Genomic DNA, 25,379 nt, shown 5'->3' with positions numbered 1-25,379 from the left:
CACAGATTATTTAGGGATGGGGTACCTACATAAGGTTTAAAGTCATGACGGGATTATCCCAGCATTAATGGGAAGCTTGATGTAGTAACTAACCCATCAAAAACAGGAAGAGCTCAAAGGTCTGTCAAAATTAAAGTCCTGCTAAAATTAAAGCTCTATTCAAATGGATGCGTGAAACTGAAAACAGAAAAATATAAATACTGTATGAAAAATGTTATATTAAAAAGTAGCAATTATACTCATAACAATTATGTATTATTATTATTATTATCTGTAAGCAATATCACAAATGCAAGCAGCCTTGCACCACAGGTAATCAGATTTGTTTTCATTAATACTGTGAAGCTCTGTTGTGCAGCATTTTATTTATATCCAAAATAAATAGCATTTGTTTTGTAAAAAAAAAAAAAATAAAAAAATAAAAAAATGTATGTGTATATATATATATATATATACACACACACAGGTGCATCTCAATAAATTAGAATGTTGTGGAAAAGTTCATTTATTTCAGTAATTCAACTCAAATTGTGAAACTCGTGTATTAAATAAATTCAATGCACACAGACTGAAGTAGTTTAAGTCTTTGGTTCTTTTAATTGTGATGATTTTGGCTCACATTTAACAAAAACCCACCAATTCACTATCTCAAAAAATTAGAATATGGTGACATGCCAATCAGCTAATCAACTCAAAACACCTACAAAGTTTTCCTGAGCCTTTCAAAATGGTCTCTCAGTTTGGTTCACTAGGCTACACAATCATGGGGAAGACTGCTGATCTGACAGTTGTCCAGAAGACAATCACTGACACCCTTCACAAGGAGGGTAAGCCACAAACATTCATTGCCAAAGAAGCTGGCTGTTCACAGAGTGCTGTATCCAAGCATGTTAACAGAAAGTTGAGTGGAAGGAAAAAGTGTGGAAGAAAAAGATGCACAACCAACCGAGAGAACCGCAGCCTTATGAGGATTGTCAAGCAAAATCGATTCAAGAATTTGGGTGACCTTCACAAGGAATGGACTGAGGCTGGGGTCAAGGCATCAAGAGCCACCACACACAGACATGTCAAGGAATTTGGCTACAGTTGTCGTATTCCTCTTGTTAAGCCACTCCTGAACCACAGACAACGTCAGAGGCGTCTTACCTGGGCTAAGGAGAAGAAGAACTGGACTGTTGTCCAGTGGTCCAAAGTCCTCTTTTCAGATGAGAGCAAGTTTTGTATTTCATTTGGAAACCAAGGTCCTAGAGTCTGGAGGAAGGGTGGAGAAGCTCATAGCCCAAGTTGCTTGAAGTCCAGTGTTAAGTTTCCACAGTCTGTGATGATTTGGGGTGCAATGTCATCTGCTGGTGTAGGTCCATTGTGTTTTTTGAAAACCAAAGTCACTGCACCCGTTTACCAAGAATTTTTGGAGCACTTCAGGCTTCCTTCTGTTGACCAGCTTTTTAAAGATGCTGATTTCATTTTCCAGCAGGATTTGGCACCTGCCCACACTGCCAAAAGCACCAAAAGTTGGTTAAATGACCATGGTGTTGGTGTGCTTGACTGGCCAGCAAACTCACCAGACCTGAACCCTGAATTCACTAAAAATGTTTTTTTTTTATTGGTCTTATGATGTATTCTAATTTTTTGAGATAGTGAATTGGTGGGTTTTTGTTAAATGTGAGCCAAAATCATCACAATTAAGAGAACCAAAGACTTAAACTACTTCAGTCTGTGTGCATTGAATTTATTTAATACACAAGTTTCACAATTTGAGTTGAATTACTGAAATGAACTTTTCCACGACATTCTAATTTATTGAGATGTACCTGTGTGTGTGTGTGTATATATATATATATATATGATATTTTTATTTGATTAAAACTGCATGTATCAATTTGAGTAAACACCATTTGATCATAACATTTAACATGGAATCCAGAAAAATAGGCTTTTTATTTGTTGATTTTAGTATTGATACTGAGGTACCAGGACTGGTATCGTACCAAATCCAAAATTTTGGTATCAGAGAAACCCTAATACAGTATGAAAATGGACCATGATGGAAATTTTACAACTCAGTCCGTCAGAGTGACGGATAAAGATTTTTCTAGCGCGTCCTCTGAACTCGATGCATCTGCAAATGCACAGGATCGGTCTCACTTCCAAGTTGTTTTAATTTTCACACTGCCCACGTGATGATACAACATGCAAATTAATATCATTGGCTGTGTTTTGAAAGGTCAGTGGTAAATGGGGTCAGAGTTGAAAAATAACTTTAAGCGTCATGTCACAATGCTTGATCTGTGCTCAACGCACCATGTGTATCGCTTTAGGTAGACGATTAGCTTCTTAGAGTTCAGTGCATTGGTGAACATTGATGCAAGTCATGTGACAGAGTCTTTAGAGGAAAGGCAAGAATTAAAATATGACTATAAGCAGATTCATTTGACTGTTTGTGTGAGAGAGCAAGGGAGAGATTAGATTTTTCTGGAATCTGTTTAGTAAAGGATAATCCTCCGAAGGGATGGGTACTATCCTGTCATGTGAAGTCAAGGTTTTATATAGGACGACCACTGAAGCTGAACCGATTTTGCTGGCTTTTGTTTCTGCCAGTTTCTCTTCTTTTTCCTTTTATTCTTTTTTTCCTCTCACTGCTGTCCTTCACTTTCATTTAAAACAAATCTCAGTGTTTAAGTCTCCAAAGCAGGTCTCTAATAAACCTTTTGAGTAAATGTAGATTTCATTATATGTCTCATGGCACAGTCATTCAAAACGTAAGTGGTTCTGGTTCAGTTTAATGAGCGTGTTACTCAGGTTTACTGAAAACACATTACTGCAGTCTTTCCTCAACAGGGGGCACTACGCACTGTCCTGGCAGTCACTGTCTTACTTATTGATACATTAGGATGGATTGAAGTCAGAGACAGGGTTTCAGCTCTCTGCTTAACTCTCTCAGTGCCCCGATTGTGTCCTCAGAAAAAGGCAAATCTATTATCAATTATCTTGGTCTCATTTTCTCTGTGAATAAACTCTTGTAAATCTCAGAGTGTAACTTCAAACTTGTAGATACATTTTACAAAACCTCTGTTCAAGGTATCCTCATTTGAAAAAGTAAAAATAAATAAATAAATGTGCTTTTTTTTATGGATAGATTTATTTGTCTGCAGTCACTGTAATTAGCTTCATTTAAAAAAACAACAGAAGGATGTTGTATGTCCTCATTCAGATAGCTGAGTAAATGTGTGTGTGTGTGTGTGTGTGTGTGTGTGTGTTGTCAGGCGTTTCTCTAACTGTTCCTAAGGGCTCATTTGTGGCAGATCTGCAACATAATGACACACTTTCATACCTCAAATGTGAATTTTGAAGCCACAGTAAAGCAATATACATTTATAAAAAAAACAAAAACAAACACGCCGGCTTCAAAATTCACATTTGAGGTATGAATGTGTGTCATTATGTTGTTGAACAAAACGTCCATGTACTGTATCTTTAAGCAGTGTTTACCACAGACCTTATTTTACTCATAAATCCAAAGCTGCCATTATACAAACCCACGAGGGAACTCATGGCGAATTAGGTTTTCAAACTTTGTGGAGGACCCCGTTGCTAAAATATAGAGGTGATATATAGGACACAATATAAACACAATGGCTGGACTGTCAGTGTTAACAAATAAAAAAATAACTGGTTAACCAGTATTGATTTACTGATAATTACCGGTAGTAATTAAAGCAGATTGAATATGTAGCTGCACTGATTATCTCAAATTTGGTAATCTTGAACTGTTTTACTTTTTTTTTTTTTTTTTAATATATATTTGTTATACTTCTCTGAAATTTTCCACTGACCCCCTAGCACCACGTTGCTGCCTCCTTTTCGTCTAGAGGATACATTTAGGGCTGTCAAACGAATATTTATTATTATTATTATTATTATTATTATTATTATTATTATTATCTTATAGAATTAATTACATGATACTATGCAGATTAATTTATCGACTTAATTACATATATAAATATTTGCTGAGATATACCTCTGCGTGTGTGTGTGTATGTATGTGTATATATATATATATATATATATATATATATATATATATATATATATATATATATATATATATATATATATATATATATATAATATAAAATAGTAAAAATTATCATTTTAATTAAAATGCTTTACATTATTGTGGCAGACAAATAAAGCATTGACAGGACAGTACAAAAAGTGTCTTTAGAAGGCAATATATTGTTTATTTCCATAGTACAGTCCAGGGACATCATTGTTAATTTTAATTTGTTATTTTTTTTATAGAATTAATCACACTGAATTAACGCATTAGATCAACAGCCCTAGATAATACTTATTATTATTATTATTATTATTTTTATTATTATTATTATTAATACTATTTAATTATTACTTGTACTATTTTTTATTATTATTATTATTATTATTATTATTATTATTATTATTATTATTATTTATTTATTTTATTTATTTTATTTTATTTATTTATTTATTTTATTTTCAGGGCAAAATAATGCCAATACTTGGCCCTATTGTGTCTAAACTGTCCATTACTTGATTTTTACATTAGCACTGGTGTGTTTTGGCCAAAGGCATGAGCCCACAGGCAATCATAGCTGTGCTGATACTCAGTACAACAGCACGACTGTGATATTGCAGAATTAATGACTCAATTGTGTGATATTGTTTAATTGCTACTTCCAAAGTAAACTTTTCAGTAAACAAAAGATCATAAAATCACAGATTATTTAGGGATGGGGTGCCTACATAAGGTTTAGAATTGCCCATGTTCTGTACTAATTATTCTGCACTTTTTGAAAGGCACATGTGTGCTCACAAACTCATTCCTGATGTATGCTGTTGGTTCTTCCTCCTGTATCTGTGTCTTCTCTCTCTCTGTTTTTCTCATCCTTTCATCATCATCAATCAAACACCAGCAGTGTCCTCCTACAAGGACTGAGTCCTCCACGCCAGAGCATGCAGGCTCTTGTAGTGTAATACCCCTCTCTCTCTCTCTCTCTCTCTCTCTCGCTCTCTCATTTTGCTCATGCTCTGGGGTTGAGTGGCAGAGCCACATGTGGAGGAGTGTGTGCTTTTCCAGATAAGAGAAAGCCATATGGAACACATGAAGTGGGGAGTGTGTGTGTGGGTTCAGCAGGCTCTGGCAGTCTCAGCTGGAGTGAGTGTGTGTAAACGCCTGTCCAGTCAACCAATGTGATTGCTCTCTCTCGTCCACAGACACTGAGCCTCTGAGTGCCCCCTTTTACTCCTCAACACCTGAGCTTGAGCATTTGTGTTAATTGGTGTTATCATAAGAATAGGAGAACAATTTGCAAATATGTGACTTATTAACCAAATTTTAGTCCGTTTTCATATGCTGCCTTGTGAAAGCAAAGCAAACCATAGAGGAAATGCAAAACTGTAACAATTTTAGCCCTTGTTTTGGAACAAACCAAACAAACACAGGTCTGAAAACGCCCTGAAAGCATGTGACATAATTTGCCACAAACACCAAACGAAGCTCGCACTGATGCGATTGCATGTGGCAGGTAGCAGTTAGCCATCTGAGTGGTTACCTGATCAAAAACACAGCAGATTGCAGCAAACCGAGAATTTCTGCTCTGAGAAAACACTCCCGTTCTTTAGATTCAATCTATTCAGTGCTAATTGGTCACAGTGTTTGGTCACAAAGTTTCCAGTGTCCAACAGAAGGCTAAATCTGTATTTACATTGTTAATCGCAGTGATGTGCTGACCCTTAGATTTTGTCTCCAAAGATCCATAAGGTAATCTCATGGTGGTCATGGGGATATTGGTTGGTTCGTTGGTAAGCTGGGTTGGATTGTATTTTCACCACAAGTCAACCATTACAGAGTTTGTTTTAAATCAAGCCGAGACTATCTCTTTGTGGTGGTCTCGGACCAAATATTTAGGTGCGGATCAGAGTGCAATTGCCGTTTTCATGCCTGAACAAACTGAACTAAGAGAAATTGTGCCAGGTTTCCAAGCAAATGCTCCAAACGAGCCAAGTGTGAAAACGCTCTGAGGATAGCCCACTTGTCTGGGGCCAGTAAAAGAGCGCTTCAGGCTAGTTTGGGGCCAAGGAGGCCAGTGCTGCATTAAAAATGTGGTTTTTCAATGACAAATTGAACAATGTTGTTGCAAATAATGTGAATTTAAATATGCCACCAAAGTAACATTATCTAGCAAGTTCTAATAAATGTGGGTTTGACAATTACTACAGTTTTACTAAAAAGTATTGGAAGCATCAGTTAGAATGGATTGAACTTGATAGACCACACTATGCAGTTATTTTTATTTATTTTTTCAGCCAATTTTTTTAAATTATTTTCTTATTTTTAGCTACCATGGAGATACAGTAAGGCTGAATAATTGCTAGCTATTAATGGTTAAAAACATATATATATTTTTAATTTATATATATGTTTGTATTAAAATTTAAAGCTGAATTGCTTAACTTTTTCATTAAGCATATCCCAGCTTAATATGCAGTGACAAATGACCAAAGTTCAGCCGTGCAACTCTATGTGGCGCAAGGTTTCACTGCAGTGCGTTGAGGTGTGTGTGTTTTTTTTTTTTGTTGTTTTTTTTAAATGTTGTTTGCTCAGTTGGTTGCTGGGGATTTTCTTCTGTTAACCTTCACGATAAGGTCTGCTTTTGGCCATGACACATAGAAGCACATCTTTAACAAGGTAAGCCTTAGCCAAATCTAGCTGGCACACATCACTATCTTAGGACATTAAATTAGATAAATCCACACATAGCTAGTCTATATCACTAGTTAAATAATATCCGAACATTTATGGCTCAGGTACACATTATGAGTTAGGTCACTAGCCATTTAAGCCATTTGGCCAAGCAGGCCGAGACACTCAGCTCTTTGGAGCAGCAGTAGTACACAAGTCTTGGTGATAGATCTGCTTGTGTTATGCATTTTGTTCTTCCCTGGTTTGTTTTGGGATTGTTTGTAATGTCTGATTGTATGCAGGATGTCTTACGTTTTGTCTAATTGTGCAGCAGCAGCTTTATATCACATGCTAACTCAGTATGAATTTGTATTTTCTTGCAGTAGTAAGTCTCCATACTTGCGCTGCAGCAGTAGCGGTAACAGATCTGGTCTGCCAAGACCAATATCCTTTCAATATGTCATGCCCACATTAACATGCTAAATCTTTCCTAGAGTTGTCAAGACTGAACTGTAATTAAAGCATTTGGGAGTAAATTTTCTCAAACTGTGAACACTGTGGCGCGGACCCCTTCAACCCAACACAACGACATTGACTCAACCAATTGCATGATTTTTGCCTGGAATTTAGAGGGCTGTGAACATTTTATTTTATTTTTGCAATTCCATTCAGTGGCGCTAGTGCAGCAGACATTTACTCACTTTTCATTTAAAATATAAAATGTATATCTTTCCGACAAACTCAAAACATGTTGTTAAAAATAGTATGCAATGAAGAAAAAAGCTGGCACACTGTGCTCATAGAAAAAAAAAAAAAAAAAATGACATGACAATGTGACTCAAAAACCTTTTGTCTTTTCTTGCACTAAGCATTTTTTGGCCCCTGAATAAAGAAAAACGTGAGGTTTTTTTTTTTTTTTTCTCTAGAAGAGTATGGCTTTCCCATCAGTGTGATGCGTGCTGACAGCACAAAACACACACCTGGAGGTCTTGCCCTTCAATGTAGTTAGCGTTTAATGTGGCATGTGTGTATTCATGAGTTGATTCTTTAAAACGTGAGAGGAAAGGAAAACATTTGTCTTTAGCGCTCGTCCGGGCTCAGGTGCAGAGGGAGACGCAGACAGAGGGGAAACATCAAAGAGCGTCTCAGAAATGTCACCTTCAAAGAGAGACCATCCATGGCTCCTTCTTCCCCCGTCTGCTTTCTATCGCAAATTTCTTTTACACCAATTAGTTCCTAATCATGTTCCTCTTTATCTCTCTTTTCTTCCACTCTATCTCCCTGTCTCTTTCTTTCCTGCTCAAAGCTCTGATGTCTTGCTGACATGCCTGTGCTGGAAGTGTGTGTGTGTGTGTGTGTGTGTGTGTGTGTGTGTGTGTGTGTGTGTGTGTGTGTGTGTGTGTAGCTCTTTAATGCACAAGGCTGCACTAAGCGCAGTGTGTGTGCTGCTTCTGAAAATGAGAGAGAACGGCTGGTTTCTATTCAAAAATAATAATTCTGTATCTGTGCGTCTCACTCTTAGTTTATGAAGATGTCTGTGTCCCCTCTGAAATCAGACAGCACAAATAGGCTCTTTTGTGTTTCCAGGTTACCATTGCAACTTCTCCTGTTCGTCTCCACGGAGACTGTCAATTAAAGCGCTGTCATAATACGAACTGCCCCTGTGAAAGAGGCTTTGCTCTGTACCTGTTAGGGTTAGTGTAAGCCGAGTGGGCTAGTCGTTGGTGGTGGGTGGTAGGATTTGAGACAGTGAGAGAAAATAATAAATTGGTTGGGCACTGTTTGCAGGAGAGAAATGCAATGCACTAGTTTTCCCTGAAATGTTTTGGACACACACACAGACAGACAGACAGAGAGAGAGAGAGGGGAGGTTTTTTGTGCTTGTTGAAAAGCAACAGACCAGACATCTAACAGAATTAGGGCACATAACCATAGACACAGAGCAAACACACTCACCTGTGAGATTCCTAATCCCAGGACGTGCAGTAATAGCCCAGCATTCCAGCTACTCTGCCCCAGATATCAGTTTCCCTCCAGGTGGAAGCCACCGGGAGGACTCCCAGCTCTCTGGAGCTAAGAAAGAGCTGATGAAACCAACTCTGATCACCTACTGCCTGCTTAGGGGAGTGTGTAGCATACTAAAAGACAAAGTGATGCAATGAATGCTTAGAGAAAGATAGAAAAAGCACAGCACACAAACTGTTAAAGGACTAGTTCACCCAAAAATGACAGTTCTCTCATCATACTCGAATGACTTTCTATCTTCTGCTGAACACAAATGAATAAATGTTGAAGGATGTCTCAGCTGCCGTTCTCCATACAATGCAAGTCAGTGAGGTCCAAAATGTTCAAGCTCCGAAAAGCACATAAAGGCAGCTTTAAAACAATCCATACTACTAGAGAGGTTTAACCCATGTCTTCTGAAGTGACATGAACACTTTAGGTGAAAAACAAAGCAAAAATGCATAAATTTTACTTCTACCCAGCTCTCCTATGCACATTCATGAGAGAAGCTTGTTCACACTTTCTCGTGGTTGATGCTTGCTTGTTTGCATGTTTATGCTGCCTTTATGTCCTTTATGGATCTCTGCGTTTATGTTCTGCAGAAGAAAGTCATTTGAGCTTGCAATGGGTTGAGAGGATTAGCATGTTTGGTGAACTGTCCCTTTAAGATTTCAGTAACGCTAAATTGAACCTGCAGAGATTTTGCTTGAGATCCAACATATTTCCTTTATCTTTCACTGCCAATTTTTTTCATAGATAATAGTGAAAATGTCTGACCTTTCTGCTGTAAAAAGGGTTAATAATCTAAAAAAAAAAAAAAAAACACCTGACAAATCAGATTAGCCAGTGGCATTTTCTGAAAGCAACTTCAGACAGACATCTGAGCGAATGTGGTCTTTGTATCTGTTCAGAACATATGATGTGAAAGAAGAGAACAAGAAATAAAAGATGACTAAATTATAGTGGAGGTAATTGCTGTCCTCATTATTTGTCATCTCTCTTTCACCCGGTTCAGATTACACGAGAGAACGGACATCACCATGAGTGTCTCTCGATCTGTCAGGAATCATTGTTCTCTTCTGTCATTATCGCACATCCTGTGCAGACACCTGTCTGACTCTTTTAGACACAGCTGTTTGATCTCAGATCTGACTTTAAGCAGATATCATACATATCACATATATGTATATATTCTGTATGATCAGCCAATATTGCGTATGGAATATCTGATGGATCAGAGTTAGATGAAAAATGTCGTCTTTAATTCATTGAAGTTTAGATCTTCTAAAACACTCTTTTGGCCCACAATATCATGTGTAAATTGCATGAAAAGCATTACAGATTTTGTCACGGAAAGGCAGTTTTACAAGGTTGCTAGGCTGCAAGAAAGCTGGAAGCACGCATAGGAAACGTTCAGTAAAAGTTGGATTTCAGTCTCTGACAAAATATTTATTTATGCATTTATGTATATTTTTCAGACTTCAAAATAAGACAAACAGACCTTGATAATGTGACTGTTGCTTAGTTCCGTCCAGCATGCATTCACATTAATCAGACCACAATCGGAGCTCGTGTTGTGCGTATGCTTTGAAAAATAGAGGTGATTTGCAATGTGTATTTCTGGCACTTTCTCAGCTCTTAGCTGATGTCCTTTCTTCAAATATTCTATTATGCATTGTGTCATTTATACTGGTACTTGGACAGACAGGTGGAGACTAGGGATGCGAGACTAGTCGACTAAACGGATCTGATGCTGCTAGTCAACACTGGAATTACTAGTCGGTTAATGTTTTTCCTCATTAAACTGTTCAACATTTTTACACATTTACGTTTGGCTTACAGAGGCTGCACTTAAATTACTGTCATATTAATGTTACACATTTTAAATATAATTAACACGAATATTATTTAAAAAAAGAGGATATCTGGAGCAGATACAAAGTTTCATTTCACCTCAGACTGCGCGTGCTTCCCTCTCTCAAACTCAGCAAAGTAGCTATAGAAATCACTTCGGTGGTGGTGGTGCGGGAAGCGGATTTCCAAAACACTGGCTTGCATGTCACTATGGATGTTTTTTTTTTTTTTTACATTTGAGTCTTCTTTAAATCTCTGGGTGCTTGTAAGTTATTTTCCCACCAAGTTGACTTTTTCAAGCACAGGATAGCCGACTCAGGTGAGCCAAGTCCTGTCTTTCTCTGGACTATGTCGACGTGTTAATGTTGCTCATCAAAAAATGTATGCTTTTGAGTAAGTAGCCTAGAAAATGACTGTTTAGGCAAGGTATGCCTTTTTTTTTAATCTGCTACTGACTAACTGACTAACATGTTAAACTATCTTTTATTCTGTGTGCACGTCATGTTTAGAATACATTAGGTTTATTGCGGGCTATTTCACAGGCCTATCTATTTCTATCACAGTTACATTGTAACTGTAATTGGTTAACGTTCTTTACAGAACAGCTGTCATATTAGATCAATGGCTAATGCACGACTGCACATTGTGAAATACACACAATTTTTCAGCACATTTTATCCTCTCTTGTCGATTTGGCTTACCTGTTAATTATTTTCAACAATGTCCTGACTGTTTTAATATGTTAACTTAAGTAACTTTTACTTGGTGAATTACGTTTAGAACAGGCTTTTAGTGTTGCTCTGGTCCTGCACTATTAGTTAGCGTTTTCTGTAAATAAACCTGTATTCGCTAAATGTGAAATGTGTGTCATGTTCTCTATTTAATGTACAATGATGATAATGCAAGGCGAGCATGTCGCAGATAAATGCCTGTTTTCAGCAGAATTTAGCGTCAGATTTGGAATAGATTAAGTATTTTAAATGGGTCGCATAAACACTTTTTTTAAATTTTTTTTTATACTGTTTTCTGAGGGTTTTCTTTTTAGACTAGTCAACTCAAATTTTTAAACGTCAGTGAAATTAGTCGTTCCGCACATCCCTAGTAGAGACTGTATCTCGACTATGCAAAAATCAGATGTAGCTTGATTTTAACCACATGTAAACGAACTTGGGGAGTATGAAATGCGAACGAAAGAGGTAACGTATTTGAGTTTGGAACAGAAAAAGAAAGTCCTATTGCAGCAGGAAAATAAAAGACTTGTCCAATGTGGGTTCAAGATACTCACAAGGTCAGTCTCTCTTCCATCTTGATTTGATTTTCGTGCCAGCACTTCCTACATGATACATGATCCGAATTGTTCAGTAGTCATTATCTGTGTCCCAAATGACACACTATATACTATGCACTAACAATATTCACTATGCACTCAGCCATGTAGCGTATGAATTTTCAAATTGTAGTATCATCCCAAATTAAACCCATTACGTTTTTTTTTTTTTTTTTACTACATAGAAACGTTCTGTGTTTAACAGCTGACGGAAGTGACGTGTCAAACACACGGTATGTGTTGCAGCTAGCTATAGCGTGTTAGACAACCTCAGTTTAACACTTGTATCTCACACAACGTCCTTATTCACAAAGTGTGGGATGATGGTAAAGCATTCAACTCACATTTGTAAGGTGATGCCTTTACGGAAGTTTCCCTAGTTGCTACATTCTCCGTTATTTACAATTGTCTTGTCAAACCAGCAATGCAGCAAGGTAACCCCGCCCCTTCCGCTACGTACAGCAAGCCGTGAGCGCTGAGTGCATGACGTGTCCAACATTCCACACTTCGTTTTGATGGTTGAAGAAGTGCAACATCCTGGTACTCATAGTACACTTTCTCGTTGCATTTTCAGTGTTAACATACTATTTACACTACAAAATGTTGTAGAATAGTGCAGAAGTGTGCGGTTTGGGATGCACTTATTGACTACGCTTCTAAAGATCAGCTGCAAACAGGGTCAAAGTTTACGCTGAGGGTATTGCTATAGCTTGACATTTCACTCCATAATGTTCAGTGCGTTGGGGAACATTGATGCGAGACATGTGAAAGGGTATTAAGTCAACATGAAATCAAATTCAGTTTTGCATGAACCAACCATTTTGCAATAAATAAAATCAAGTCCTGGCCTTTTTTCTCATTGAATTTCCTGTTTTGACTCAGAAATGCATCATATTTTGGAAGTGATATGGGATGTGAACCTTGTTTCATGTCTTTAGAACACTGCAGAGTCTTGGTTCCCACGGTCATGTAAAAACTGGAAATATCAGGGAATTTAAAAATTGTGATTTCCAGGCCTGGAAAAGTCATGGAAAAATCATGGATTTTTTTTTTCTTATATATAATATATTTTTATTTATTATGCTCTGTCCTAAAATATTTAATCGGGGTGTTACGTTGCACTGGATTAAAAATACATGGTGAAGAGTTTAAAATATATTTTAATTTAGAATACCTGACCAATTAGAGACAACGACGTGCCACTAGTCCCCGCCCATTTTAGGATTCACATTTTCAGGCTGATTGTCATTAACCTGCTTATTTCAGTGAAGTGTGTCTCTCTTTGCTAATTTTCATGTAAGCTACTTTAGCATGTAAAATTTAGATTTTACAACTAAGTTTAGCAAGCCATGAAAGTGCACCTTTTACAATGTCTGGCACAGCATGGCCAGGTATGAAAAATGGCTGGCAAAGGATCGGGATCCTACAAGAGCAGCATGCAAATTATGTTGTAAGTCTTTTGATCTTTCTAATATGGTGGAGGTGTCTCTGAGCAGCCATACGATGAGCAAAAAAAAAAAAAAAACACCAATGTGCAGGAACTGCTCAAGCTACTGTTTCTTCAACTAATGTTTATTTTATCACGGGTGGTACAGAGAGAACCTCAAGAGCAGAAAAGGTCTAACTCTGCAGTAAAGACACAAAAGCCTACTTCAGATATAATTCAAAAAAGTATGTGCTCACTGCCAAAGTACTTTGGGCACTCAAATTTGCGATTATGCGATTTTGGTGCCATTTTCAGAATGAAAGGCTAAATGTTTGGACATGGAAATGAGCTTTCAAGTCATGGAAAATTAATTGGTTGAAAAGAGTGGGAACCCTGGTGTTATTTAATGATGTTTGCTTTTATACTTGTAGAAAAACACGATGCTAATTGAAGAGTTTGCTTTTTAAAACAAGGAGTTGAATTCAGACTTAAAGGGTTTTATTTAAAGTCTGGTTGTCAGGGCATGTCCTCAGATGCTGGTTCTGTCTCTTTCTTTCTCTAACTCCAGTTTGAGTGCTTCTGTTCACCCTTATATTTATGAAAGAGGGAGAGAGAGAGAAGAGAGGCAACAGCAAACTAGCCAAATGCTTTTTCAGTTTCTGGCTAAATCACACCATATCCTTCCTTCTCACACCTCCTCTGTCTTCTTCACTCAGTTCTTTATTAAAGCCACCCTCCATCCCTCTCTCCTCTATCAGACACCCAGCAGGCTTCCTCCTATCACTTATCACTCCTTCACGTTCTGTCTCTCCATTTCCCTCAAATCACACCCTCTCACCATCCTTCCCTCCATCTATACATCCGTCCCACAATCTAGTTATCTAGGCCCATCTTTCGAGAAAAGGAAGACATGCTCCAGCTGAAGTACTGTCGACATGCTAATGTCATCCCAGTTCATGTCTTTGTGCGACACCTGAAAAATGTTGCATTCATTGGCAGTATACAGAGGTAGCAAAGTAACAAGACACTTCTCTAATTACTCTATGCACTCGATTTTTCAAGGCAGCATGGATGTTTGGCGGCTGTTTGAAAGAATACGAATAGTGTCAGAAGGAGCCATAGGTATTCTATACATGACCCATGCTGCCTCTCTGCTTGTAAATTGTGTTGGTTCAGGGCTGCATGTAATTAGTAGAGTCTGACTAAGAAGTAGGTGTGTGGACATGGGTACACCAAAGAGTCTCTCCTACACACACACCTACACACACAAATGTGGTTGGACATTCATCTGCTTTTTCATGATTGCATCTCTCTGCTCAAGCCCCCACTCAATACCATGTTACTAATCATTATTTCTCCCCTCTTGGCCTTATTAAACATTCTTCCCTCATTTCCTTCACCGGCACTTCATCAACTCTTATTCTCTGTAGTACAGAGTTACCTGCTAGCAGTGCACCTTTATGTCTTCACACCTGTCTGTTTGCACCTGTCTGTCTTTCTACTCTGTCTACGCCACTTTCTGTGCCATTGCCGAGACAGCTGCAGTAGTCCAGGGTCCTGTGGGTGAGGAGAATGCTGTTTGAACACTGAGATAAGTGATTGACATTCACGCCTCATTTTCTCGTGGTCAGGTTGGCGTTCAGTGCCAGCCTCTCGTAAAAAAATAACCCGCTCGCCACCCGGCGCTCACTTAGACACTGCCTGCTTTTGTCAGAGGGAGATGGGGGATGACATTGTTCATGTATGCATACATTTATGGGGGGGGGGGGGGGGGGGGTGGAAATGAAATCTATGACTTTTCTGTGTGTATTTCTGCAGTATCTTGTTTTTGTGAATATTTGACTTTCAGTTTTTTTGCACTGTAAATTGCATGTGCTGCATTAATGTATTAGTTTTAAGCAGTGAAACTCATATTATTGTTTATTATTATTATTATTATTATTATTATTATTATTATTAGACAGACAGATGGATAGACATATAGATGTTTAAATGTCATAAATTGAAACTAAATATTAATTACAATATTTATTGGCCCAAACAATGTTTTCATATTTTTGTATGTTACCTTTAACATTTTGTGCTTCAAAATTGTTTTACTGTTTAAATTTTTTAAAAGCCAATAATAGTTTGTTTTATACAGGCATAGATAAAGAGGGGCATATATTTTATTTTGGTGGTTGTGATAGTAGGGACACATTCCTCCATTTTCCCCAATATTCACATGACTCCTTCCCCACTGGTTTAGTGGCAAGTTCCATTGTGACATCTTGCCCCAATATAGTGTGACCATATGCCCCACTATTGTGTATTGTGTACATGTTGTCAGAAAGAGTTAAGAGCTCTGGCCAATCTGTGACACCAAAGAAGCCATGTCATAGCACGTATGAAGTTTGCCAAAAAGCATAAAAGTGATACAGTGGAAATGTGATAAAAGATTTTGTGCTCAGATAAGACCATCAAAGAGCCATTTTAGCCAAAAGTGATGTGTGGCACAAATGTAGTATTGGTCAAACTTGCAAAAAAACAAAAACAAACAAAAAAAACATATCCACAATATGATCTGAGCATCTTGTGACAATAGAAAAATGGATGATGTAAAGTACAGAAAAAAATAATGCAAGATTTTAGACTGCCAAACATAAACCTATGGAGAAAATCAAATTTACCCACAATTAACTATCTCATTCTTTTGTACTAATTTCTCTCTCTCTCTCTCTCTCTCCCCCCCATCCCTCCCTTACACAGACAATAGCTGCTGATTGAAAATTGCCTCACTATGTTATTAGTGTATATGACTCTGTTTGGCTCCTTACAGAGGGCAACATAACCATGACAATGGCACACTCGCAAAGAACCGTTAGACAGCCCCCTTTTTTAAATCCTATATCATTGTGTGAGTTTATATATATAAAAAAAAAAAAAGGCTGAATCACAGATAAAATAAAGAGGGAAAAGACCTTTTCAATAAAAGTTAAATCAGCAGTGTGTGTGTTTACTGCAAGGACTGTGAGCCTTTCAAGTGTTTCACACTTAAAAACATTTATTTATACAGATCTCTGCCAGATTGTTGAATATCTGAGTTATTACATGAAGAGATTCCAATCAACTGCTTTCCTTAGCAATGCACAAGAGTTGGGGTCAAATACAGAAACGTATAGACCCAGATCCCCTAGGACCGAGTCACGGACTTAGACAAGAGCCCTGGAGGTCTAGATCCAGACCAAGACTGTCAGTATAAGAACAAGCCAGAGAAAATGCTTATTTTTATTTCAGAAAGTGTTCATTTCAAACACTCAATTAATTTTGGTTGTTGAGCAACAACATTGAAACTAGATAGGTAGAGTTTGTCAAGACTAACTCTGATGTTGGCTTGTTAAAGCCTTGTCTGAAAGGTTAAACTAGTTTTAAAGGTTTTATGTGTGATGGTTTAACGGACATTACTGTAAGACAAACAGCCAGCTAGCTAGATAGTCCGATAAATCATCAGATAGATATACTGTATAGACAGAAAGAGCAACTTAAAGCAGATTAAAGGTCTTTTGCAGGTTTGTTTACATTTGAATTTTTTACTGTAGGAGTGTGAATTAGCAAGCATTCTGTTTTCCAATTTGAACAATCTGTCAGTTTCTATGGGATTTTTCAAATTTTGATCACACACTGTGCAAAAACTGTAAGTCAAATCAATAAGGAAATTCATGGCACACTATTCAAGAACAGTCTGAAGGTCTGTGCAACGTTTGGTGGATGTAGTTTGAAAGCTCTTGGAGGAGTTTTGGTCTCTGTTTTGGGATTTAAAAAAAAAAAAATGTAAAGAGTTTTTACAATAATAGTATGTTGGCTTCATCAAGCCAACATAACTTTATTTTAAGTGTTTAATTTTTTTTTTTTCAAAAGCATAAATTCCTCTCAAACCCTGTCACACCTGCAAGAGATATGGATGGATGGATTGATAGATAGATAAGCCTTGTGTGGTTTTGTTTGGCAGTTGCCCCTTTTTGGGGGTGTTTACACTTGGTCACTTCATGCGTCTTTTCTGACCGGATTGCTATCCGATTGAATAAGCACATTCCATTTACACTTAGCCACATAAATGTGTCTCCGCTAAATGGATATAAATCTGATCTTCAATCCCACTTTCGTGATTATGCTAGCAGTTCAGCAAATTTGTGTGATTTATTATTTGATTCCAAGTGACTTTGTCCCGGGTGTGCATGTCTGTGTGTGCGCACATTGTATCGTAGGTAAGATGCGTCCATGCACGTCAGTTAAATGTAATAATTTTGATCTTCGTTTAGGGATTTTGGAAACTTTTTTTGTCAAGCTAACATAATGAGCAAATGTGAATACCAGTGGATTTCCATTAATAAAATAAAGTGGGATACAGGTTATTCACTACTGTAACCATTGCTGATGTCTACTCGAGCTCACCGCTGATTAGTCCATGCTTTCTATACATTGTTTAGAATTATCACTTCAACGTGTCCGCTTTAGACGGTGTTACATTATAACAACAAAGTAGGTATTTCCTGATGAACAGAAAATGAAAAGACACTCTTACAAATGTTTTACATCTGAGGTGCATCAAAAAGGAGGGAAGCTATGGACACGTTATTCCCCCGTGTAGGGTCATGAAAAGATACTGGGGTGGAATATGCTGGAAAAAGACAGCGGTCTTATCTGAGACTATACACCGAGACCCTGATCAAGAAGATGAAAAAAGAGACCCACACAAAGGCCATGTTTATGTGGTCTCAAGAGGGCTCAAGACCACAAGTTCAGCACTCCAACTCTGCGACTGTAGCTTAACATGCAAATAACCCTCACATGAAATGACATCATGAATAATCAATTCTGGTTTCATTCTGAGCAGATCGGTGTTGCAGTCTATTGTTGGACGGGGTGAAAGTCTGGGCACTTTTGCAGTGTAAGCAAACACACACAATCACATGCCTTTTGTTTTGTTGTGTGTGGGTGTGTGTGTGTGTGTCTGCTGTGTCAGTGTAAAGATTAATATTTGGAGGTTACAATGTCAGGGCCCTTAGTGCTTACGCTCTTTAATCCTCGATTTCAACACACACAAGCCTTTCTCTCTAAACCTGCTGAAAACCACACTTTCTAGCCAACCTAATTTTTTCTCTGTCTGTATGTGTGTTTGTGTGTGTGTGTGTGCTCTGGCTCTTTCTTAACATTGCTCAGCAGTGTGAGCACATATGTGATAGGTTGTGTTTCTGTGTAATGTCTCCTCCCACCTGCCGTGTGTCCCACAGTCTCCTTCATGTCTCTGGGGTCTTTCTGTGAGAGAGACAGTGACCTGGGGTTAACAGCCTCCACCACTCAGCTGCTTTTATGAATGGCCCTCCAAACGCTACAAAGCGGCAGTGGATTTGTTTAGAGGCACACAGGAGATGTATAGAGGAGTTAAGGACCCATCTGCCTCTCAAATTGTCTGAATCTACGGCGTGAAATAGTGCCCACAGATCGCAGCTCTAATCCTGTCGGCATTCCGGCCGAGACCCTTAAGGCCGGATAAGTGATGCAAAAATAACCCTCTGTATCCTAATGTTTTCCCTCTCTCTCTCTCTCTCTCTCTCCTCTATAGAGAACGATGAAACCGGTGTGATGGATTGTCTGCTGGAGGCACTGCAGTCTGGAGCAGCTTTTAGAGACCGCAGGAAAAGAGTGCCCAGACCCAGAGGTGAGCCTCCTCAAACCCCTCCAATCGCATCCCTCCATCATCTCCTATTTTTGTGCATGTAGTCTGCACTTCTTTTTAAATTATAATATTTATTTTCGTGACATCTGTGTCCATTATTTCAGTTAATTATTTAATTTAGAATTATAATATATGCAATATTTGTAACATTGTATTTAGCAGCCTGAAGCACCAAAGAGTATCATAGATTGTTTATATAATATTTATAGTTAGAGTCTGAAATATATATATATATATATATATATATATAGGGGTGTGTAAAAGGTAAAGGATGGGCACACACACACAGTGGCCGCGTACGTCTCTCTCTCTCCCGAACTGGCATCTCCGGCTCCCCTTTATCTTGCTTTCCCGCTGATCAGCTTACTCAGCGCTGGCCATGCACACTCATGGCCCAGCCACGCCCTCCTCGTCACACTCCTCCCTCGCCCGATTCAGGCCGGGGCACCATCTGGACTAACCTACTCCCCACCCATCTCTGGAGGGGAGACGCTGCCCTTCCAGCTGTTCCACCAGCCAGTGGTCCACCCCGCCTCCTGGGAACCTGGGGGAGAGACGAAGTGAGGGAGAGGGGAGAGGGAAAGGGTGAGCGGGAGACACAGAGAGAGAGAGAAACTTGCTCTCCGGTCCCCAGACACGTTGTTGCCTAGTCCTCAACCACTCCTCCATCCTCTGGAGGATGACAGCCGCTCCTCCCCGGGCGGACAGCAGCGAGTCCTCTGACCCCTGGTGGATGGAACGGCTCTTCCCCTTCCTGGCAGATGGCAGTAGTTCCTCCGACTCATGGCAGCGGCGACTCCGTCCCCCAGCGGACGGCCGCGGCTCCTCCCCAGGTGGACGGCAGTGGCAAGGATTCCAAGACAGCGCATCCCCCCTCCTTCACCGGTTTCAGTACCAATGTAACAGGTAAATGATGGGCAAGGAGGAGGCGGGAATTGGAAGAAAAGTCAACGTAAACTTTAATGCAAAACTCAACTTAAAACAACATAAAACATAAGACACACACACAGTGGCCACGTGCGTCTCTCTCTCTCCCAAACTGGCTTCTTTGACTCTATCTCTTTATCGCTGCCTTTAAGAACCGAGCGCACCTCTCCTCAGGAGACCGGTCTCTACATGCTGTAGCAGGGAGGGTCCGGTTCATGTTAGATGCATCACCAGACCCAAACCCAGACCCCCCACTTGAATTAGATGCATCGTCGGGGGGACATATCATGGCCAACGGGCCAGGATGCTGGGCCGCTCCTCCCCTCACACTCCAGGGCCCAGGAAAGCTGGGCTGCTTAGACGAAGCCGCCATCCATTGCAGTCTGGTCCAAGGAGGGGAAGCACGTTGTGGATGCCAGACCCTGCCAATTATACCTAGACTTCACCCTGTCAACCCCACCCATCCTTCACATAACTCCAGTGCACTATGAAGACACCAGATTCCCCTTTGTTTTGGACACTTTATTCCCACTTTTTTTTTTTTTTTTTTTTTTTTTTTTTGGGCGAACAGTAAATGCCTCTCCGAGGCCTGACAACACACCCACTGTGTCTCTCTGTCTGAAATGTATATTTCTAACATTCACCCAAAAATTTTAATTATCATAATTTGGTCACCCATCTGTTGTTCCAAACCTAACTTATGTTGAATCCAAAATGAAATGTTAGGAAAATTGTTAGTCTTAATGAGTGTTTGTTGACTGAAGCTGTTATTCTGCCTAAAATATCAGTGTCAAGTCGTAAGGGTGTGGAACAACATTATGGTACGTAACTGATGGGTGAACTATCCCTTTAAGGTCAGCTGATTTCAATTTTGAAAGCCTGTGTGTATAAAAATCAGCCCAAAATCAACCCCCCACTTTCTGCACACCAATTGAGTGTAATACAGCCGGCCACTTTCAATAGAAATCATTGTGCTCTCAGGAGAGCCCAACAACTGAGCCAATCAGAAAGCCCTGCTAAACACTGCAAGAAATCTCAAGAAATGTCTTTACGGGGGCCTGGGTAGCTCAGCGAGTATTGACGCAGACTACCACCCCTGGAGTCGCGAGTTCGAATCCAGGGTGTGCTGAATGACTCCAGCCAGGTCTCCTAAGCAATCAAATTGGCCCAGTTGCTAGGGAGGGAGTCACATTGGATAACCTCCTCGTGGTTGCGATTAGTGGTTCTCGCTCTCAATGGGGCGTGTAGTAAGTTGTGCATGGATCGCGGAGAGAAGCATGAGCCTCCACATGTGGAGTCTCCAAGGTGTCATGCACAATGAGCCATGTGATAAGATGCATAGATTGACGTCTCAGAAGCAGAGGCAACTGAGACTTGTCCTTCGCCACCCAGATTGAGGTGAGTAACTGCGCCACCACGAGGACCTACTAAGTAGTGGGAATTGGGCATTCCAAATTGGGAGAAAAGGGGATAAAGGAAAGAAAAAAAAAAGAGAAATGTCTTTACACTTGGGTATATGGAGACCAATTGTGTGTCTGTATTAGACTGACTCTCACTCTGCCATGCCCCATGTTCCAATTCCACAGATGAACCACCTCACCGGCTCAGCCTGAGTCAACAAAGAGCTGTTCTAAAAGACTGCAACCATGGTAAAAACATATTTACAAAGGAGTGAGAGAAACAAAACATTTCTCCCTCCACTATTTGCTTGCTACTGCTCTCTTCGCTATTAACTGCATTAATTTCATTCACTAACCTTGATCTAGCAGCCCTTCATCCTGAATTTATTTTTGTTTTGCACTGTTTCAATCATGTATCATGCTTTTCTATTGATTTTTATTATGTCTTATACCCACTAATAGTCATTGGTAGGTCAGGTCCAGATGAGGCCATGAGGATGTAACTAGTAGTATAGATTCAGGAAAGGCTTCGGACTGGTTCTTTTCACACACACACACACACAAAGTTTCACAGAAACAGTGCTGTGGAACCTCGTTCGTTGAGAGCTGAATGAGAAAGTAAATGTTACTGAATAGCCTTCCTACAAACAAATATGGAACAGCAGTCTTTACATGTCTCGTATCTAAAGTTATTCTTTATGCCATCAAAAGCTTTCATATAACAGTCAAGTTATTTATAAAAAAATACAATTCATAGCAATCAGTTCACACACTTCAATTTATTTTGATGCAAAGGGAAAACAAAGTCGCTTATTTGCTGTGCAGCCTGACAAAAATAGATGAGCAATCTAGTTTTGTTTTGCATCAATCTAGCCAGACAGAGTTGTTGTCATTCTGAAAACGTTGGTGAAGATGACATCATACCTGAAGATGCATCAGTTCTGGGTTCAAGACCAAGTTTTTTAAAATGCAGGAACCTCTCAAAACCTGCAATCTCTGTACCAGAGTGGCTAATTTCCTCTTTCGCTGCATGACGCTGTCGCTTTGCTTGTAAATTGCATCCCATGTTATTTCAGCCCATTTTTGCATCTCTAAAATCTTGTCTGGTTTTGATTGGGCGTTTCGACGCAGCTCTAAAATCTTGTCTGGTTTTGATTGGGCGTTTTGATGCAAGTGTCAGCGTCTTAAGGGTTATAATCAATGTCATGCGATCACCTTAGCTGCTGTTACCACCAGGTGTTAATGTGTCAACCTGAAACTTGCTGTATGCCATGAATGCCACATATCCAGCCAAACCAAACGAATGCCTGGAATCACGGGAAACATTTTTGCTGAAGAAGCTTTTCCACTCAGCATTGTCCTTTTGTTGTCCTGTTCTCATGACAAGGCCCAGTCACAAAATTGCATCATGTTGTGCACTCTGAGCTTTCCGTTCTGCAATTACTCATAACATGACAGGTAGAGAAAGGTTGGTAAGAGATTTTATCACACTAAAATCATGTTAACACACATATAGTTTGTCTTGTGGCTACTTTTATAAAGTGAGTATTATAACGTCTACGGATTGGCCCCATTGACTTCCATTGTAAGTGTCTCACTGTAACCCAGATGTTTGCTTTTTTTAAAGAAAAGAAGGGATGAGTCAAAATACATTTTTGTGGTAATCAAAGTATTGCCAAAAATGCTGACGGTTGAGCTTAACTTGAATTGAACCTGGAATATTCCTTAAATGTCACGATTCCTTTGTTCCTCTACAATGACTTGGGTTTAACTTTTTGTCCGCTGATGTGTAGTTGTTGGAATTGCTTTATAATGATCAGGGCTACTTAACTTTGGAAAGCTTCAGTGTTAGGTTAGGATTTTTCTACAGAAATAATTATTAATTTGATTGATTAATTTATACATTGTTTAGTACTGATTCATTAGAGGTAAATCAGTTACATTGAATCATGATTTGGTTTTATTTTTTCAAAGAAACACTTTCTTGCACATCCATTGCAATACAGAAAGAATGCATTCAGTATATGATCAGTTCTGTTGTCACTGTCAAAAGACACTTTCAGCTAATAAACAGCATGAGTGTTAAACATCACACTCACTAATAATCCACCAAATATACAATATTATCTCCAAAGCTGCTCCAATAAGAAGTCATAAAGATTTGTTCACCCTCTTTAGCATTTTGCAAAGTGATGCAGATCACTAATAAGCAATTGCGTGAAGTCATCTAAACACTGTTATTGCAGGATAATACCCCCCCCCCCCGTTATGACTATTATCATGACAAGCATATATCTCCATTAAGCTATTCAAATGGGTTTTACATAGATTCACACTGATGAGTGATTCTCAAGTGAGACTGGAAGCGTGTATATTTGATTAGACCACACGTGTGCACAGACTGTTTGCATGAACGCACGCGTTGACTAACCGCTGCTCATGTAACATCAGCTCAGATATTCTTTGATTTTTTTTTAGTTTATTTGTTACACCATTTTACAGTTTATTTCCCTCTTTAACTGTGCTGTGATTCAGCAATACAGATAACTACAGTAAATACTTTTGAAAATGCACACCTCACAATTCATAAACATTTATAGGCTATTGATAAATATATTGATGATGATAAAATCATAATGTGGGCTGAAAATGATGTCTCGGGCTGCATGTTGAGTAGCGCTGACATAGATCTTTGTCATAAGGCTGAAGATCCATCAGGCCCTCATATAGTACCAGTTTGGAACCAAGTCGAAGAAGCTGAAATCATCTGCTTTTGTCTGATGAATCTAAATCTTATGGCAAACTTCCGTCCTCACACACCTTCACAAACTTCTATTCCTGTTGGAAACTGTGTTTGCTAATAGATGTCCTCATTTTACCTCTCAGAGACTGCAGATATCAAGATCCAATAAATCAGAGTTCAGAGTTTCCCACTGTTGTGTACAGTAGGCATCGTTCTAATATGCATTAGCAACATAAGATAAACAGACACGCTGTCTTGTCAAAGGTTGCTTCATAATCGTTATCTCGGCACTTAAAAAATTAAGCTGTAACCCCATTAGTGGTTATTGGTTTTAATAGGAGTCCCTGCAAGCATGCAGGAATACAATTACTCCAAGATCTCCTCCCACTCCCACACTGAGCACTGATAAAGTCTGCTCGCGCTCCCACTGGTGTTCTGTTACGACTTATCTCAAATTAGATTGGAGTGTGGAGAAAAGAGAGTGAATAGAGGAGAGATGGAGGGAGTGAGCGGTGAATGTGTATGTGTGCTTTCGTCTTGATGCAATCCATCATAAGACTGCCGCAGTCCCAGCTAACATTTAACTCCCCTCATATGTCTCTCAGCAAAAACATAATGAAGGACACAGGGCATTCTGGGATATCAAGTGTGGCACCTTCCCCCTCCCACGCTCCTCTAGCCATGAGGCAGTCCACCACTGCCCTTGTCCTTGTGTTTCATCCCGGGCTAGGCTGACTAATGGAGCCCCGGGCTTGTCGCGTGCTCATGCAGGCCTCTGCAGCTCAACAAGCCCCGCTGTTGACCAGACTAATTATTCTCATCTCACACCAGGCTTCTGTCCCATTCATCTTCATTTCGGCTGTGCCATCTGCTTTTTAAATAAAACTCTTCAGTGTCACATGTTATATACACTCACAGTGGTGAGTCTGTCCCCTTGGTGCCTCCAGGCCTAAACTTAAAGGCTTGTTATTTGCACAGAGGTGGGTGATGTGTTTGTTTCTCTCTCTGGAGAGGAGACAGTAGCTTGGTTTCAAAACCTAGTGTAGAGGTCTGCACTGGACTGTTTTTCTTTTTTTTTTTTTTTTTCCCATCTCACTCCTGCAAGTTCCACACCCAAATGCTCCAGCTACATTTTTACTCCATGTTTACCCACTCTCTGCCTGCAGTGATTTTGTTCCCGACTGCTCCCGTTCCCTGTACCCTACTTTTGTTTTCCACATAGAACAAAAGCCATGTAAATAGACAACAAGTGAAC

At 39.3% G+C, this 25,379-nt stretch overlaps 1 long non-coding RNA gene across 1 annotated transcript in view; it reads right to left on the bottom strand.

The window, feature by feature from the left end:
- Positions 1-815: 815 nt before the first annotated feature.
- LOC127428108 (uncharacterized) overlaps positions 816-25,379 on the bottom strand; it is a 646,769-nt gene continuing 622,205 nt past the window's right edge. Inside the window, exon 3 of the long non-coding RNA XR_007895026.1 lies at positions 816-1,146. This is a non-coding gene — a long non-coding RNA (uncharacterized LOC127428108). The remainder of the gene's footprint in view (positions 1,147-25,379) is intronic.

This window comes from Myxocyprinus asiaticus, chromosome 37, assembly GCF_019703515.2.
Source record: "Myxocyprinus asiaticus isolate MX2 ecotype Aquarium Trade chromosome 37, UBuf_Myxa_2, whole genome shotgun sequence".
NCBI lineage: Eukaryota > Metazoa > Chordata > Actinopteri > Cypriniformes > Catostomidae > Myxocyprinus > Myxocyprinus asiaticus.
This window is presented reverse-complemented; position numbering and strand designations above follow the sequence as displayed.